Source organism: Centruroides sculpturatus, unplaced genomic scaffold, assembly GCF_000671375.1.
Source record: "Centruroides sculpturatus isolate CEXI.00-Female unplaced genomic scaffold, Cexi_2.0 scaffold128, whole genome shotgun sequence".
Taxonomy (NCBI): Eukaryota; Metazoa; Arthropoda; class Arachnida; order Scorpiones; family Buthidae; genus Centruroides; species Centruroides sculpturatus.
The window spans coordinates 256211-275354 of NW_019385268.1; the positions used below are offsets into that span (position 1 = coordinate 256211).

General features: G+C 38.2%; 1 protein-coding gene and 1 pseudogene across 1 annotated transcript in view; one reads left to right on the plus strand and one right to left on the minus strand.

Annotated features, from left to right (window-relative positions):
• Positions 1-19144, minus strand: part of LOC111636939 (nuclear receptor-binding protein-like) — a 134849-nt gene that overhangs the window by 35393 nt on the left and 80312 nt on the right. The window lies entirely within an intron of this gene.
• Positions 6987-8958, plus strand: LOC111636914 (annotated as a pseudogene).

Below are 19144 nucleotides of genomic sequence, written 5' to 3' on the forward strand. Positions count from 1 at the left end.
TGTGCCGTCACATGGTGAAAGGTGTGACGTGAACTTTTACATATTCTGTTAATTTCAAATTTTATTTATATATTTTTATCACAGTTGTTGTGTTTCTTATGTATGTATGTTGTATGTTCTTATGTATGTATGTTGTTGTGTTTCTTATGTTATCTTTTGTATGTATTTCATTCTCTGCCGCAGCACTGATGAAATAAGATGATGTTTGTTTATTCTTTATTACAAGCCACCCATTTTTATGTATTCTAATAAATTATATGTAAAGAAAATTTGCTCACAGGTGTTGGTATCTGTTTAATAACAATAATAATAGGTTAGTGGCATTATGTAATTCTATTAATAGTATCATATCATACGTTTTTGAGGGGAATAACATTTTGGTGTGCTGTGTTGAGTCATGGGTGTGCCGAAAGTAGAAAAAGGTTGCGGAACACTGCCATATAGCATCTCACAAACAGCTTGTTGAACCTTACCTATATCATGCTTTTAATTTTTTTTTAAATAAATGTAAATCTATTTTATATAATATATAATGTAACTGTTGTTTTACTTTATTTATAAATTTTATTTTTTATGTCTGTTATATCTTTTATATTTAGTAATCATTTTATTGGGGATCATTTTTTTTGTTATTAGGGGGGTGGAATATAATCATCTCTGATGTTTCCAACTAAATGTAAATAAATAAATAAATAAACAAAGTATTGTGTGCACTTCAAACAAAATTCACAAGGATAGCAAGAAAATGAGCACAGACTATTCAGATAATCCTACATTTTGTAGCATTGAAATTTTAAAGTAAAAATAACCACAACTTTTATGCTGAAAATAGGAATGATTTCCTTTTTTCTTAACCAATATTGTACTGTATATAATATAAATATATGGATGTTTTCTAGTATCAGGTTCAGCTGTCCCTTGTCTAAAGTCACATTTGGATGTCACTGAACATATTCAAATATGATCTTGATGATAAATATACACAATCATGTAATAAGTAAGTGCTCAATAGTTTTGTCAAACTTTAAATTACTTTTGAACATTCAGTTAATACTTATAATAGGTACAATCATATGATTACTAATCACTGTAATAAAGTTTACTCTTTTTTTATATTGAAAAGATATTTAGTATAATTCAATAGCTCTTATAATTAATACTTTATTTAGCATAATGCTAACTACTAATTATAACAATAATTTTTGACACACTTCTAGCCAAAATGATTTCCACCATTTTGGCATTTTGATCTGATAATTAAATGCATCATATCCATGACTAATAAGTATAAATTTCAAGGGGGTGTACTAATATGAAATGATAGAGTGCAGGTGTAAGACATTGTTACACTGTTACAGAGTCAGTAAAAAAATCAAAGAACATGTCAAAAATAGGAATACAGATCTAGTTTCTCACTATATCTGACCTCCCTGCTTTACCATCTCGAGCTGTTTTGATATGGACTTATGTTTCTTGATCATAGCATTGTTGAAATTGGCAACAACCCAATTAATGACATCAGAATTCCATGCATTGTATTAGTGTTGATTCAGTATATTTACACTTCTAGAAGATGTAACATATTTTTCATATTTACATTGGGACTCCTTGCAGAACATTACAGAACATTCATATTGTTGGTCTGGAAGTACTACATGACTATTTTTATTGACATACTAGCTTACCCGTCGCGCATTGCTGCAATCTCAGAAGAAAGGAAATTTAAGCAAACTCGTTATGATAAAATTAAATTTACATTTTATCATTTTTATTTAAACTTATTATTATTATTCATTTTCGTCAGAAAAACATTTCAGTGTCGTTTCAATTCTATTTATTTATTGGAGTGTTTGTGGATACACAATATTTTTTGTTTTTCTATCTGGTGGTTTGTGCACGAATAAATCAGAAGGTTTTCCGAAGCGTGAGCTGGCCACATACAGTTGTCCACACAATAAGCACGGATTCTCCAAATGCGATATTCTCCATTTATATATATATATATTTTTAATCCTTTATAATTTTAATTTTTTAATTGCTCCTTCTTCTCTTCCTTGGCACATTGTGAAATTTCTGATAGTTGGATAATAAACCGTTTTATTGTAATTTGTCTTTTTAAATTATTTTGAGTTGATATTAAAATTTGGAAAAGGGGGGATACCTAGATCAATAAAATACGTGAATTTCTTCCTACAACTTCGGTTGTTGTTTGGGGTACAGTTAAAATTTTAACAAAGTTCCAGCAAATACATAATTATCAAAAAAAAACTTGAAATAAAGTGATTAAACAAAAATTATTACAAATATCGTAAATAACATTTCACAAATGCATATATAGAAATATTTTTTGGAGGGGGGAAATGGTCTTCACAATTTGAAATCGATCGAAAACACAGTGAAATGCTCGTATAAACGCGTGCCATCTATCGTAAGTTAAATGTACTATGCCGGAGTGTATTAAAAAACTTCCCAACGTTTTATGGCAATTGTACTATGCCACAAACCTTCACGGGAGTATATTAAACAACTTCCCAAAGTTTCACGGCAATCGGATAAACGATGTGGTAATGCATGAAGGACAGACAGACACACACACACAGACACACACACATACATTCATTTTTATATATATATAGGTTATCCTGCTGCTGCTGCTGCTGCTGCTATATCCATTTTTTTCAGCCAAATTGGCATATCTGTGGGAAAGACATGCTGAAGGTCATCTAGATAATACTGCTGTTATACTTTTGATTAAGTAGGTTATACTGCCAGTAAAATCATAACACTTCTGATGACTGAATGAGATGCAATCATATCTTTGCACACTAAGTGATAGACAATTTATATCTATAAATAACTTATAATACACACTAAATGGAACAGCATTCTATCTTCTTCAGGCAGCCAAATACGTCAATAAAAAATCAAATTGCTAAAAAAATACAATTACAATACAAATACAAAACCTCAATTATCCGGACTGCTATTATCCAGATTTTCGATTATCCGGATTGTTCAAAATAAACAAAAATTTTACAAATTTGCTGATTTGCACTTGGCAAATTACGATACTGTTTATGTACGTGATGGAATGCATAACTTTTTTTGTTTCAACAATGTCTCACCCAGTACAGTGGCTGTAAACTCTCAAATATATTTTGCGTCGTAATAAAAATATAACTTGACATACATATTTATAAATAATTTTATTTTCAAATTACATCATTTCTATGACCAAGGGTGGCGTAAGGCATGGGCAATGTGGGCCACTGCCTATGCCTTGTGGTCCGAAGGGCCTCGCGTTTTGAAGGTTTACGCATTACTTAAAAGCTACGAATGCGACGAAAAAATTTTACTCATCATAAAACAATAAATAGTTTGTCAAATTTTTATTCATAAAAATGCAGTTTCAACTGCTTTTTATTTTATAAAATCAGTCTTCTTGCACCACCAGAGGGCCTTTTAAACAATAGGTAGTCTGTTAGCGTTGGTCAGTTGTAGTCCAAATTCAATACGAACATTTGTTTCTTGAAAATTTGATCACGATTTAAATACACTATTTACTTTTAATATTACCAATATGTCATTGAAAAGAAAACGTGTTGTATTATCATTAAAAAACAAAGTATTGTTGTTGTTGTCGAAACCGTGTTGTTATTTATGTTTGTATACTGGCACAATGAAGTGACATTCTTTATCAACACTTGGCAAGTTTTCAATCTTTATTCAGTTAGCTTCCTATTTTGTTGTCAACTGTCCTATTTTGTTGTCAACAAAGACAAAGTATTTGTTTCGATTATCCGAATTTTTACTTATCCAGACTACCTTCATCCTCAATTAGTCCGGATAATCGAGGTTCTACTGTACTTTATATTTTTAAGAACTGGTCATATCTTCAAAATTTCAATTTCTATTCTTGTTTTTATATAACAATTTAATGAAACAGAGATGAATTGTACTCAAATTTATGAAAATTCATGATATTTTCTTATAACACTTGCACCCTATTTGTACACAACTGCTGTATATCATTGCTTTCAGATGCTATTGATAACTGGACATCAAACAACTTTTCGAACATTTGACAAAGTACAGTACATCAATGTAATATACATTCTGAAATTACTATTTTGAAATATATATAAATACAAACAAGAATTAAACTTTGATATTACTCTTGAAAATACTTTTTAAAATGAGTATAGTGTATTTACTTAATTTTGTGAATAGAAAATTTTTTGATCATCATAACTAAGTTTTGTATTTTTATTTCTCTATTAAAACTTACACACACAGAACACATATATAATTAATCATGCATATACTGAACTTACACATACTGCCAGCAGTGAAAAGTCTGAAAATAAAGTCATGGTTTAAATTGCCTCTGTTCAGATTCTAGATATAAACCATAACTTTTGATATAGCCAAAAATAGTCAACAATAAGCAACTGCTTACCTATAGTACATCATTTATCAGAAAACTCTCAGGACAAAGCTTGTAAAAAATAGAAAATTGCAAGTATTAACTAATGGTCCTAGCTCCTGGCAAAGTAGTCCCCTCAGCTATCTATACACAATTGCCAATGTTTCTGGGAGGTCTGGAAGCAAGCAGAGAAAACTTCAAGTGTGATGCTTGTTAGCTTATTTGTCATAGTCCGTTGGATATCTGTGATGTCTTGAAAAAACATCAGTTGCTTTTTCACTCACAGAAACAAGAAAAGTCACACTTTTCTGACAAAGGGTAGCAACTGAAAGGGATGTTTCATCAAGATATCACAGACATCCAACAGACTGTGACAAATGAGCTAACAAGCATCACACTTGAAGCTTGCTTCCAGACATCCAAGAAACATTGACAATTGTGTATAGATAGCTGAGGGGACTACTTTGCCAGGAGCTAGGATCATTAGTTGGTAATTGTAATTTTCTATTTTTTATGAGCTTTGTCCTGGAACTTTTCTGACAAAGTATGTATGATTATAGAGTGTCATCTAATTTATAAGTTAGACATCATTCCTATAAACAGACCATAAACTTTAGCAAATAGCAACTGGAACAATAATTTTCACTGTCTTTAAAAGCATTATGATTAGTGATGTAACGAATATTCGGTTACTATTCGGTATTCGGCATATTTGACCTATTTTTCGCTATTCAGCCAAATACCGAATATTTAATCACTATTCGGCCGAATNAGGTACTATTTAGTTTGCGTAACATCACTTAACCTGGCTGAATACAGCAGCAACCTTCTTGGCCCCCGAAATGTTTGGTGAAGAAAATATGGCCCGCGGACTATGATAAGTTGGACAGCGCTGGCTTAGAGAGTTAAAGATATTAGATGAAGCTATTCACGGTAAACTCGAGGACACGGAATACGAAACCGACGCTGCTGCCTGTGAAGAGAGAGAAGAATCTACCCGACTTGCCGTGATTAGAGTCCAACGAATCCTCGATCGTAGGAACGCCACATCCGACCTCACCCCAGCAAGCCCCATCAGTCCCGATTCCCCGTCCTTTACCAGTCAACCACAGGCAACCATTTGCACCAGATTGCCCGCCTTGATCCTTGAATCGTTTGAAGGAGAAATAGCTAAATGGCAACGGTTCTGGGAACAGTTCACAGCAGCCATTGATGAGGATCCAAATATACCGGACATTGAGAAGCATGTCTTCCTTCGGGGATATCTTCGAGGTGAGGCTAAGCGTCTAGTCGATAGCATCGCCATAACCGCAGGGACGTACGCAGAGACCAAGGCACGATTACTGAAGAAATACGGAGATAAGAACCGTATAATTCAAGTGCACATCGACTACCTAGAGAGCTTACAACCTTTAATCCATCCGACCACCGCCGAATTGAACGACCTCTTCGTTGAGTGCAATAATAGAGTGCACGCCCTGAAGGCCCTGGGAGAGCCCATTAGCCATTACGGACGCATCCTAACGCCGAAAATCCTTTGGGCATTCCCGGATTCATTGTGTGAACGATGGCTCATTCATGCCCGTCATAAGGGTACCAGTGAATCCGATCTGGAACTATTGCTGAAGTTTGTGGGAGATGAAATAGATGGTATCACTACTGCTGCTACTATCCATGGAACACAGGACCAATTTCTGACAAGAGAAGAATCCCGAGCTACCGCAGCCACTCTAGCAGTCCGGACGAGGAATAAGTCCACGGGAAGAAACACTAAAGGGAGAGGATCCTCCTATCCCCCGTGTGCCTTCTGCAACAGCTTCCTCCACTTCAGTTCTGACTGCACACTCATCACAAATCCGAGAAAACGCGCAGAGAAACTGCGCGAGACCAACCGTTGTTTTCTGTGCTTAGGCCAAAACCATACCGCTCACAATTGTCCCCGACGAGGAAAACTGGTATGTCGACAGTGTGAACGCAATCATCACGTTTCAATATGTGAAGCAGACTCAACGCAGACTCACACGACGGTTGCAGCTAACAGACCGACACCACCTAAGACCCAACCCACAATATCTACCCCGGGGTTTGCTCCCTCAACTATTAGCACATCTCGAGCCACAGTGAGTAAAATCGATGTGCACTCAGACTTTACATATCTACAGACAGCTCGAGTTTGGGTTCATGGAGCAAAGGGCACCGCAAGACAAGTTAGATGTGTCTTAGATCCAGGAAGCCAGAGGAGTTTCGTTGGCACCCCCCTCATTGACTCACTAGAACTTGCAGATCCACAGCAGGAGTCATGTGATTTACCCATTGAAATACTAATTGGATCCGAATTTTACTGGCGATTTGTCAAAACGGAAAGCCCTATTCGCATAAATGACACTCTGACATTAGTCCCATCTCACTTTGGCTGGATTCTGAATGGTAACCGGACTAATGTCTCGATTCACCCAGTCCAGGTTAATAGTATTACAACTCCTTTGGACCCGATACTACGATCAATGTGGGATCTGGATACACTCGGCATCCGAGAGTCGGAGGAGAAGTCATTGACCGTCCATGATGCACATCTGCTCGACGGCTTCCGTCAATCTTTCCGGATCAAGGGAGGAAGGGCAGAGGTCCGTCTACCCTGGAAGCAGAACATCCGCCTCACAGATACAAACCGCACAACTGCTCTGCGCCGTTTTGAAACCCTAAGTCGCAGATTCAGCAATGATATAGAGTTCAGCAATATGTACACCCGCCATATGCTCAACTACTTCTCCAACGGTTATGTAGAACGGGTTGACGAACAAGCAACATTACAACAGACCTACTACTTGCCACATCACACAGCAATCCGAAGTAAACACAACATTTCCAAATGGCGTATCGTATTTGATGCTTCTTCTCACGTGAAAGGACACCCTGCCCTCAATGATGCCTTGGAAGTGGGTCCCAACCTGATGCCGGACATCATAGCGACACTACTCTGCTTTCGCCTTCACAAAAGGGCATTAGTGGGAGATGGCAGTCAAGCCTTCCTCCAGCTAACATTGCACCCCGATGACCGAGATGTCACCCGCTTCTTCTGGTTTAAGGTGGTCACCGACGAAAAGAGGCATCTGCACACTACGAAGGAATTGGCTGTTTACCGGTTCCAACGCCTGCCTTTCGGACTAGCTTCCAGTCCATTTCTCCTGTCAGCCACCCTCCGGGAACTTGCTGCCAGTTCCACAATCAGCCACCCCTCAGCTGCCCACATACAGGACAAAGGTCTATATATGGACGACTTTTCAGCAGGAGACGATACCGACCCCGCTGTCATACAAATATATCGGGACATTACAGATATGATGGATCAGATCCAGCTTCCCATGGCAAAATGGGCTACCAATTCGGAATTGCTGAAGAAGCTGTGGGAAGACACGAATATAGCATATGCCCAGAAAACACGAATTCTCGGAGTAGACTGGGACACCGCGAAGGATGAGTTTGCCATAGACTATAACGACGTTGTTTCAGATGCGGTGGAACGCCCAGTACGAAACGCCTGCTACTTGCCACAACATCCCGTTTCTATGATCCTCTCGGATTATTCGCACCCGTCTCCATTACGGGGAAAATCATTTTCCAAGACACTTGGCTCCGCGGACTCCAATGGGATGAAGTCCTGCCAACAGACATCTCAACTCATTGGAAACACTGGCTAGAAGACTTACAACATTTGTCACTTGTGTACATACCAAGATGGATCAAAACAACAAGACTTAACCTACATCTAGCAAAAATCCACGTCTTCTGTGATGCTAGCGAGCGTGCCTATGGTGCTGTCATTTACATCCGTACCAATCTTCCATCAGGCATTTCCACATGTCTTCTCTGCAGCAAAGCTCGTCTAGCCCCCATCAAAAGGGTTACCTTACCTCGGCTAGAACTGCTTGCAGCCCTGGTGGGTTGTCGCCTGCTAAAATACGTTACCACTGAAACCAACCTTCAAAGAGAGGGCACTGTCCTTTGGAGTGACGCCAAGGTGATCTTAGGTTGGATCCGTGGACACCCCAATCGATGGAAGACCTTTGTACAAAACCGAGTGACGGAGATTCAAAGCATCACCAACCCAAATCAATGGCACCTTGTCCCAGCACAGACAATCCAGCTGACCACTTATCTCGAGGCCTAACCAGGATGTGCAACTGCGTAGGTGAACACCTACGCAGTTGCACATCCTGGTGGCGCGGTCCCCAATAGTTATCACAAACAGAAGAATACTGGCTGGCCAATGACCATCCGACACCATCAGATTGCGCCGCAGAAGAACGCAAACATGTGGTCACCCTGCACACTGCAGCCCATATCAAATTGTTAGATACATCTCGCTTCAGTAGCTACATACACCTCCTCCGAGTAACAGCATGGATCCTCCGCTTCATTACACTTTGTAAAATTCACCCCCGGAATAACCACCCGAAAGGAGAACTCTCAGCAGACGAAGTAAGCTCAGCGAGAGACCACTGGATCAGATCAGCACAGAAGACATATTTCGCTAACGAGTTAATAGCACTCAACTCCGGTACACTCATATCAGAAAAATCACCCATTTATCGCTTCCACCCATTCCTGTCCAATGGGATCCTAAGAGTAACGGGCCGATTGAAATTTGCGGATGTCCGCGCTTCCACACAGCATCCAATTCTACTAGACGGCCGACACACCTTCACCCATCTCCTCATCATGGACTGCCACTTATGCCTGGGGCATATGGGCACTCGTGTGGTTCTTGCCAACCTGAGAGAAGAGTTCTGGATCCTGCAAGCTCGTCAAGTAATCAAGACCGTGCTACATAGATGCCTATCGTGCCAGCGCCAAAGGAGTCAGCCTTACCAAGAAACCAAAGCCCCCCTCCCTCCTGACCGTGTATTACCCTCTCCGCCTTTCTCAATCACAGGAGTAGACTTTGCCGGCCCACTGTATATCTGAAAGGGTCAGTCAATAGAGAAGTCGTACATTACACTGTTCACCTGCGCCACAACGAGAGCTGTACATCTAGAGCTGTCTTCGAGCATGTCAACAGACAGTTTCCTCCTTTGTTTACAGCACTTTGTAGGACGGCGAGGCCTCCCTCACAAGATCTACTCCGACAATGCCAAATCATTCCACGCAGCCAACAAAGAACTATGGGATCTCTGGCAGTCACTCTCTGATAAGCAGATTACCCGCTACTCTGCCCACCACGGCATCACTTGGGTCTTTAATGTGGAGAAGGCGGCTTGGTGGGGAGGATGGTGGGAGAGAATGGTGGGGAGCATGAAGAGATGCCTTTGCAAAATACTAGGGAAAAGCCTAGTAAATGCAGAACAAATGTCTACCGTACTCACCGGGGTAGAAGCCGCCCTCAATAGCAGGCCTCTGGTACACAATTATGACACCGAGGAGCCAGAAGCACTCACTCCCTCTCACTTCTTGATAGGGAAAAGAATCTCTGACCTCCCAGAGCCTAATAATCATACCCCAATTCATGACCTCGTGAGACAGTGGCGTCATCAACAGTCGATCACCGACAGTTTCTGGAGACGATGGCAAAAGGAATACTTGCTTGACCTACAAAGCTTTCATCAGGTTCGTAGGGTCAGGAAGAAACTGCCACCACCCCGTGAAGGAGCTCTTGTTCTTCTTAGGGAGGACTCGCTACCTAGACAGATGTGGAGGACGGCCGTGATCGAAGAGCTGATTGCCGGCCGCGATGGTTGTGTGCAAACATGCCGTATGAGGCTCCCTGATCGGAAGCGCATCAGCCGCCCCATCCAATTGGTCCTCCCATTGGAAGCAGAGGACCAAGGTGGGGAGGATATGAGGGATGCAACAACAAGTGGGCCCACCAACAGCGAAAGGGGAAACTTGGAGAGACACGTGGTGGATACGACCCGATCAGGGTGTTTACCCGGGATGAGAGATTTATTGGAGGGTGTGGGAGTTAGGGACGGAAGTGAAGGAGGAGAGGGGAAAAACGAAAAAGGGAACGCAGTTGAACCATTCTTCGCCCGCGCTTGACATCATTGACCGTTAACTGTGTAACCAGCCGTACAAATAATAAAGTGTCTCATCCATATTCTCATCCGTAGTCTCATCCTTTCGGATTATTGCGCATAGACACAACACCATATAGCAGTGTTCCGCAACCAGTGTGCTGCGGCACACTGATGTGCCGTCACATGGTGAAAGGTGTGACGTGAACTTTTACATATTCTGTTAATTTCAAATTTTATTTATATATTTTTATCACAGTTGTTGTGTTTCTTATGTATGTATGTTGTATGTTCTTATGTATGTATGTTGTTGTGTTTCTTACGTTATCTTTTGTATGTATTTCATTCTCTGCCACAGCACTGATGAAATAAGATGATGTTTGTTTATTCTTTATTACAAGCCACCCATTTTTATGTATTCTAATAAATTATATGTAAAGAAAATTTGCTCACAGGTGTTGGTATCTGTTTAATAACAATAATAATAGGTTAGTGGCATTATGTAATTCTATTAATAGTATCATATCATACGTTTTTGAGGGGAATAACATTTTGGTGTGCTGTGTTGAGTCATGGGTGTGCCGAAAGTAGAAAAAGGTTGCGGAACACTGCCATATAGCATCTCACAAACAGCTTGTTGAACCTTACCTATATCATGCTTTTAATTTTTTTTTAAATAAATGTAAATCTATTTTATATAATATATAATGTAACTGTTGTTTTACTTTATTTATAAATTTTATTTTTTATGTCTGTTATATCTTTTATATTTTGTAATCATTTTATTGGGGATCATTTTTTTTGTTATTAGGGGGGTGGAATATAATCATCTCTGATGTTTCCAACTAAATGTAAATAAATAAATAAATAAACAAAGTATTGTGTGCACTTCAAACAAAATTCACAAGGATAGCAAGAAAATGAGCACAGACTATTCAGATAATCCTACATTTTGTAGCATTGAAATTTTAAAGTAAAAATAACCACAACTTTTATGCTGAAAATAGGAATGATTTCCTTTTTTCTTAACCAATATTGTACTGTATATAATATAAATATATGGATGTTTTCTAGTATCAGGTTCAGCTGTCCCTTGTCTAAAGTCACATTTGGATGTCACTGAACATATTCAAATATGATCTTGATGATAAATATACACAATCATGTAATAAGTAAGTGCTCAATAGTTTTGTCAAACTTTAAATTACTTTTGAACATTCAGTTAATACTTATAATAGGTACAATCATATGATTACTAATCACTGTAATAAAGTTTACTCTTTTTTTATATTGAAAAGATATTTAGTATAATTCAATAGCTCTTATAATTAATACTTTATTTAGCATAATGCTAACTACTAATTATAACAATAATTTTTGACACACTTCTAGCCAAAATGATTTCCACCATTTTGGCATTTTGATCTGATAATTAAATGCATCATATCCATGACTAATAAGTATAAATTTCAAGGGGGTGTACTAATATGAAATGATAGAGTGCAGGTGTAAGACATTGTTACACTGTTACAGAGTCAGTAAAAAAATCAAAGAACATGTCAAAAATAGGAATACAGATCTAGTTTCTCACTATATCTGACCTCCCTGCTTTACCATCTCGAGCTGTTTTGATATGGACTTATGTTTCTTGATCATAGCATTGTTGAAATTGGCAACAACCCAATTAATGACATCAGAATTCCATGCATTGTATTAGTGTTGATTCAGTATATTTACACTTCTAGAAGATGTAACATATTTTTCATATTTACATTGGGACTCCTTGCAGAACATTACAGAACATTCATATTGTTGGTCTGGAAGTACTACATGACTATTTTTATTGACATACTAGCTTACCCGTCGCGCATTGCTGCAATCTCAGAAGAAAGGAAATTTAAGCAAACTCGTTATGATAAAATTAAATTTACATTTTATCATTTTTATTTAAACTTATTATTATTATTCATTTTCGTCAGAAAAACATTTCAGTGTCGTTTCAATTCTATTTATTTATTGGAGTGTTTGTGGATACACAATATTTTTTGTTTTTCTATCTGGTGGTTTGTGCACGAATAAATCAGAAGGTTTTCCGAAGCGTGAGCTGGCCACATACAGTTGTCCACACAATAAGCACGGATTCTCCAAATGTAGCCCATACACTCACAGCGATTGTCAAAAGTGCGATATTCTCCATTTATATATATATATATTTTTAATCCTTTATAATTTTAATTTTTTAATTGCTCCTTCTTCTCTTCCTTGGCACATTGTGAAATTTCTGATAGTTGGATAATAAACCGTTTTATTGTAATTTGTCTTTTTAAATTATTTTGAGTTGATATTAAAATTTGGAAAAGGGGGGATACCTAGATCAATAAAATACGTGAATTTCTTCCTACAACTTCGGTTGTTGTTTGGGGTACAGTTAAAATTTTAACAAAGTTCCAGCAAATACATAATTATCAAAAAAAAACTTGAAATAAAGTGATTAAACAAAAATTATTACAAATATCGTAAATAACATTTCACAAATGCATATATAGAAATATTTTTTGGAGGGGGGAAATGGTCTTCACAATTTGAAATCGATCGAAAACACAGTGAAATGCTCGTATAAACGCGTGCCATCTATCGTAAGTTAAATGTACTATGCCGGAGTGTATTAAAAAACTTCCCAACGTTTTATGGCAATTGTACTATGCCACAAACCTTCACGGGAGTATATTAAACAACTTCCCAAAGTTTCACGGCAATCGGATAAACGATGTGGTAATGCATGAAGGACAGACAGACACACACACATACATTCATTTTTATATATATATAGGTTATCCTGCTGCTGCTGCTGCTGCTGCTATATCCATTTTTTTCAGCCAAATTGGCATATCTGTGGGAAAGACATGCTGAAGGTCATCTAGATAATACTGCTGTTATACTTTTGATTAAGTAGGTTATACTGCCAGTAAAATCATAACACTTCTGATGACTGAATGAGATGCAATCATATCTTTGCACACTAAGTGATAGACAATTTATATCTATAAATAACTTATAATACACACTAAATGGAACAGCATTCTATCTTCTTCAGGCAGCCAAATACGTCAATAAAAAATCAAATTGCTAAAAAAATACAATTACAATACAAATACAAAACCTCAATTATCCGGACTGCTATTATCCAGATTTTCGATTATCCGGATTGTTCAAAATAAACAAAAATTTTACAAATTTGCTGATTTGCACTTGGCAAATTACGATACTGTTTATGTACGTGATGGAATGCATAACTTTTTTTGTTTCAACAATGTCTCACCCAGTACAGTGGCTGTAAACTCTCAAATATATTTTGCGTCGTAATAAAAATATAACTTGACATACATATTTATAAATAATTTTATTTTCAAATTACATCATTTCTATGACCAAGGGTGGCGTAAGGCATGGGCAATGTGGGCCACTGCCTATGCCTTGTGGTCCGAAGGGCCTCGCGTTTTGAAGGTTTACGCATTACTTAAAAGCTACGAATGCGACGAAAAAATTTTACTCATCATAAAACAATAAATAGTTTGTCAAATTTTTATTCATAAAAATGCAGTTTCAACTGCTTTTTATTTTATAAAATCAGTCTTCTTGCACCACCAGAGGGCCTTTTAAACAATAGGTAGTCTGTTAGCGTTGGTCAGTTGTAGTCCAAATTCAATACGAACATTTGTTTCTTGAAAATTTGATCACGATTTAAATACACTATTTACTTTTAATATTACCAATATGTCATTGAAAAGAAAACGTGTTGTATTATCATTAAAAAACAAAGTATTGTTGTTGTTGTCGAAACCGTGTTGTTATTTATGTTTGTATACTGGCACAATGAAGTGACATTCTTTATCAACACTTGGCAAGTTTTCAATCTTTATTCAGTTAGCTTCCTATTTTGTTGTCAACTGTCCTATTTTGTTGTCAACAAAGACAAAGTATTTGTTTCGATTATCCGAATTTTTACTTATCCAGACTACCTTCATCCTCAATTAGTCCGGATAATCGAGGTTCTACTGTACTTTATATTTTTAAGAACTGGTCATATCTTCAAAATTTCAATTTCTATTCTTGTTTTTATATAACAATTTAATGAAACAGAGATGAATTGTACTCAAATTTATGAAAATTCATGATATTTTCTTATAACACTTGCACCCTATTTGTACACAACTGCTGTATATCATTGCTTTCAGATGCTATTGATAACTGGACATCAAACAACTTTTCGAACATTTGACAAAGTACAGTACATCAATGTAATATACATTCTGAAATTACTATTTTGAAATATATATAAATACAAACAAGAATTAAACTTTGATATTACTCTTGAAAATACTTTTTAAAATGAGTATAGTGTATTTACTTAATTTTGTGAATAGAAAATTTTTTGATCATCATAACTAAGTTTTGTATTTTTATTTCTCTATTAAAACTTACACACACAGAACACATATATAATTAATCATGCATATACTGAACTTACACATACTGCCAGCAGTGAAAAGTCTGAAAATAAAGTCATGGTTTAAATTGCCTCTGTTCAGATTCTAGATATAAACCATAACTTTTGATATAGCCAAAAATAGTCAACAATAAGCAACTGCTTACCTATAGTACATCATTTATCAGAAAACTCTCAGGACAAAGCTTGTAAAAAATAGAAAATTGCAAGTATTAACTAATGGTCCTAGCTCCTGGCAAAGTAGTCCCCTCAGCTATCTATACACAATTGCCAATGTTTCTGGGAGGTCTGGAAGCAAGCAGAGAAAACTTCAAGTGTGATGCTTGTTAGCTTATTTGTCATAGTCCGTTGGATATCTGTGATGTCTTGAAAAAACATCAGTTGCTTTTTCACTCACAGAAACAAGAAAAGTCACACTTTTCTGACAAAGGGTAGCAACTGAAAGGGATGTTTCATCAAGATATCACAGACATCCAACAGACTGTGACAAATGAGCTAACAAGCATCACACTTGAAGCTTGCTTCCAGACATCCAAGAAACATTGACAATTGTGTATAGATAGCTGAGGGGACTACTTTGCCAGGAGCTAGGATCATTAGTTGGTAATTGTAATTTTCTATTTTTTATGAGCTTTGTCCTGGAACTTTTCTGACAAAGTATGTATGATTATAGAGTGTCATCTAATTTATAAGTTAGACATCATTCCTATAAACAGACCATAAACTTTAGCAAATAGCAACTGGAACAATAATTTTCACTGTCTTTAAAAGCATTATGATTAGTGATGTAACGAATATTCGGTTACTATTCGGTATTCGGCATATTTGACCTATTTTTCGCTATTCAGCCAAATACCGAATATTTAATCACTATTCGGCCGAATACCGAATACCTAAAAACAGGAGTAAGAAGTAGCAAAAACACAGTAAATTAATCATTTTGATATTTAGATTTAATGTTATCGGGTTAGTGTTGTTTGTTTATATTTATTTATAACTTATTACATGCACAAAATAAAAAAAAATAATATTAGTCACACGTATTTACAATTTATAATTAAAAATATCAGCACACGTACACACCTATTCGTTCAAGAATCGTCACACACATCCCCTGTCTATCCGTTTTAAGCGCTCATCTTTGCTCTTTCCTTTCTCTTTCCTCTATCTTTCTAGTCCACGTATGCCTATGCATACATCATAATACACGCTCATGATACTTTTGATTCGTCACTTTTCCGTCATAGATTTTCCATTTTACAATTATGTGACTCATAGCCTGGTGATAACAGAGAAAAGAGACAGATAGGATGTCGGTATATGTCACAGTTATGATTTCACAGATTCGAGACAGCTCGATAGCCCGAACGGCCCCAGGCTTTTGCCCGTGCACGCTAAGTGACTTTTGTTACAAGCATTTAGCTTTCCGAAGTCTATGACAACACTTGTTTGGCATTGACGGCCGCAAATTTTGTACCAATAAGCTGCTTCGACTTGTTCAATTATGCTATCAACTCAATGCCATATTTATTTTCACATTTTCACTTTGCGGTCTTTCTCTGTTCTTTTTCCGTAATTTATACGTGTAGGTCATTTCATTGTTATTCGCATTTGATATCATCATTTATCTCATACTGCTACATCGCTCTTGTCTGTCCGCTACAACTGTCAAGAATTAACGCAATTGGCAAAGCAAATTGTGACAGTGAACCAATGGAGAGCAGGTCCTGGCCATAATGCGGTTTGCGCGCCAATTTTCGTATGTGCGTTAATCGAGCCGAATAGTTTGGCCGAATATTCGGCTATTCGGCTACGCTCCTGGCCGAATATTCGGTATTCGGCCTGAGGCCAAATATACTATTCGTTACAACACTAATTATGATACATTTTTTTGCAACTTGGTAATGATTAATTATTAAACAAATATTACAGGTCATTTGACAATTACACATCTTCAACTTTTTACATAATATCTTTTCACAATGACNCTTCATTACACTTTGTAAAATTCACCCCCGGAATAACCACCCGAAAGGAGAACTCTCAGCAGACGAAGTAAGCTCAGCGAGAGACCACTGGATCAGATCAGCACAGAAGACATATTTCGCTAACGAGTTAATAGCACTCAACTCCGGTACACTCATATCAGAAAAATCACCCATTTATCGCTTCCACCCATTCCTGTCCAATGGGATCCTAAGAGTAACGGGCCGATTGAAATTTGCGGATGTCCGCGCTTCCACACAGCATCCAATTCTACTAGACGGCCGACACACCTTCACCCATCTCCTCATCATGGACTGCCACTTATGCCTGGGGCATATGGGCACTCGTGTGGTTCTTGCCAACCTGAGAGAAGAGTTCTGGATCCTGCAAGCTCGTCAAGTAATCAAGACCGTGCTACATAGATGCCTATCGTGCCAGCGCCAAAGGAGTCAGCCTTACCAAGAAACCGAAGCCCCCCTCCCTCCTGACCGTGTATTACCCTCTCCGCCTTTCTCAATCACAGGAGTAGACTTTGCCGGCCCACTGTATATCTGAAAGGGTCAGTCAATAGAGAAGTCGTACATTACACTGTTCACCTGCGCCACAACGAGAGCTGTACATCTAGAGCTGTCTTCGAGCATGTCAACAGACAGTTTCCTCCTTTGTTTACAGCACTTTGTAGGACGGCGAGGCCTCCCTCACAAGATCTACTCCGACAATGCCAAATCATTCCACGCAGCCAACAAAGAACTATGGGATCTCTGGCAGTCACTCTCTGATAAGCAGATTACCCGCTACTCTGCCCACCACGGCATCACTTGGGTCTTTAATGTGGAGAAGGCGGCTTGGTGGGGAGGATGGTGGGAGAGAATGGTGGGGAGCATGAAGAGATGCCTTTGCAAAATACTAGGGAAAAGCCTAGTAAATGCAGAACAAATGTCTACCGTACTCACCGGGGTAGAAGCCGCCCTCAATAGCAGGCCTCTGGTACACAATTATGACACCGAGGAGCCAGAAGCACTCACTCCCTCTCACTTCTTGATAGGGAAAAGAATCTCTGACCTCCCAGAGCCTAATAATCATACCCCAATTCATGACCTCGTGAGACAGTGGCGTCATCAACAGTCGATCACCGACAGTTTCTGGAGACGATGGCAAAAGGAATACTTGCTTGACCTACAAAGCTTTCATCAGGTTCGTAGGGTCAGGAAGAAACTGCCACCACCCCGTGAAGGAGCTCTTGTTCTTCTTAGGGAGGACTCGCTACCTAGACAGATGTGGAGGACGGCCGTGATCGAAGAGCTGATTGCCGGCCGCGATGGTTGTGTGCAAACATGCCGTATGAGGCTCCCTGATCGGAAGCGCATCAGCCGCCCCATCCAATTGGTCCTCCCATTGGAAGCAGAGGACCAAGGTGGGGAGGATATGAGGGATGCAACAACAAGTGGGCCCACCAACAGCGAAAGGGGAAACTTGGAGAGACACGTGGTGGATACGACCCGATCAGGGTGTTTACCCGGGATGAGAGATTTATTGGAGGGTGTGGGAGTTAGGGACGGAAGTGAAGGAGGAGAGGGGAAAAACGAAAAAGGGAACGCAGTTGAACCATTCTTCGCCCGCGCTTGACATCATTGACCGTTAACTGTGTAACCAGCCGTACAAATAATAAAGTGTCTCATCCATATTCTCATCCGTAGTCTCATCCTTTCGGATTATTGCGCATAGACACAACACCATATAGCAGTGTTCCGCAACCAGTGTGCTGCGGCACACTGATGTGCCGTCACATGGTGAAAGGTGTGACGTGAACTTTTACATATTCTGTTAATTTCAAATTTTATTTATATATTTTTATCACAGTTGTTGTGTTTCTTATGTATGTATGTTGTATGTTCTTATGTATGTATGTTGTTGTGTTTCTTACGTTATCTTTTGTATGTATTTCATTCTCTGCCGCAACACTGATGAAATAAGATGATGTTTGTTTATTCTTTATTACAAGCCACCCATTTTTATGTATTCTAATAAATTATATGTAAAGAAAATTTGCTCACAGGTGTTGGTATCTGTTTAATAACAATAATAATAGGTTAGTGGCATTATGTAATTCTATTAATAGTATCATATCATACGTTTTTGAGGGGAATAACATTTTGGTGTGCCGTGTTGAGTCATGGGTGTGCCGCAAGTAGAAAAAGGTTGCGGAACACTGCC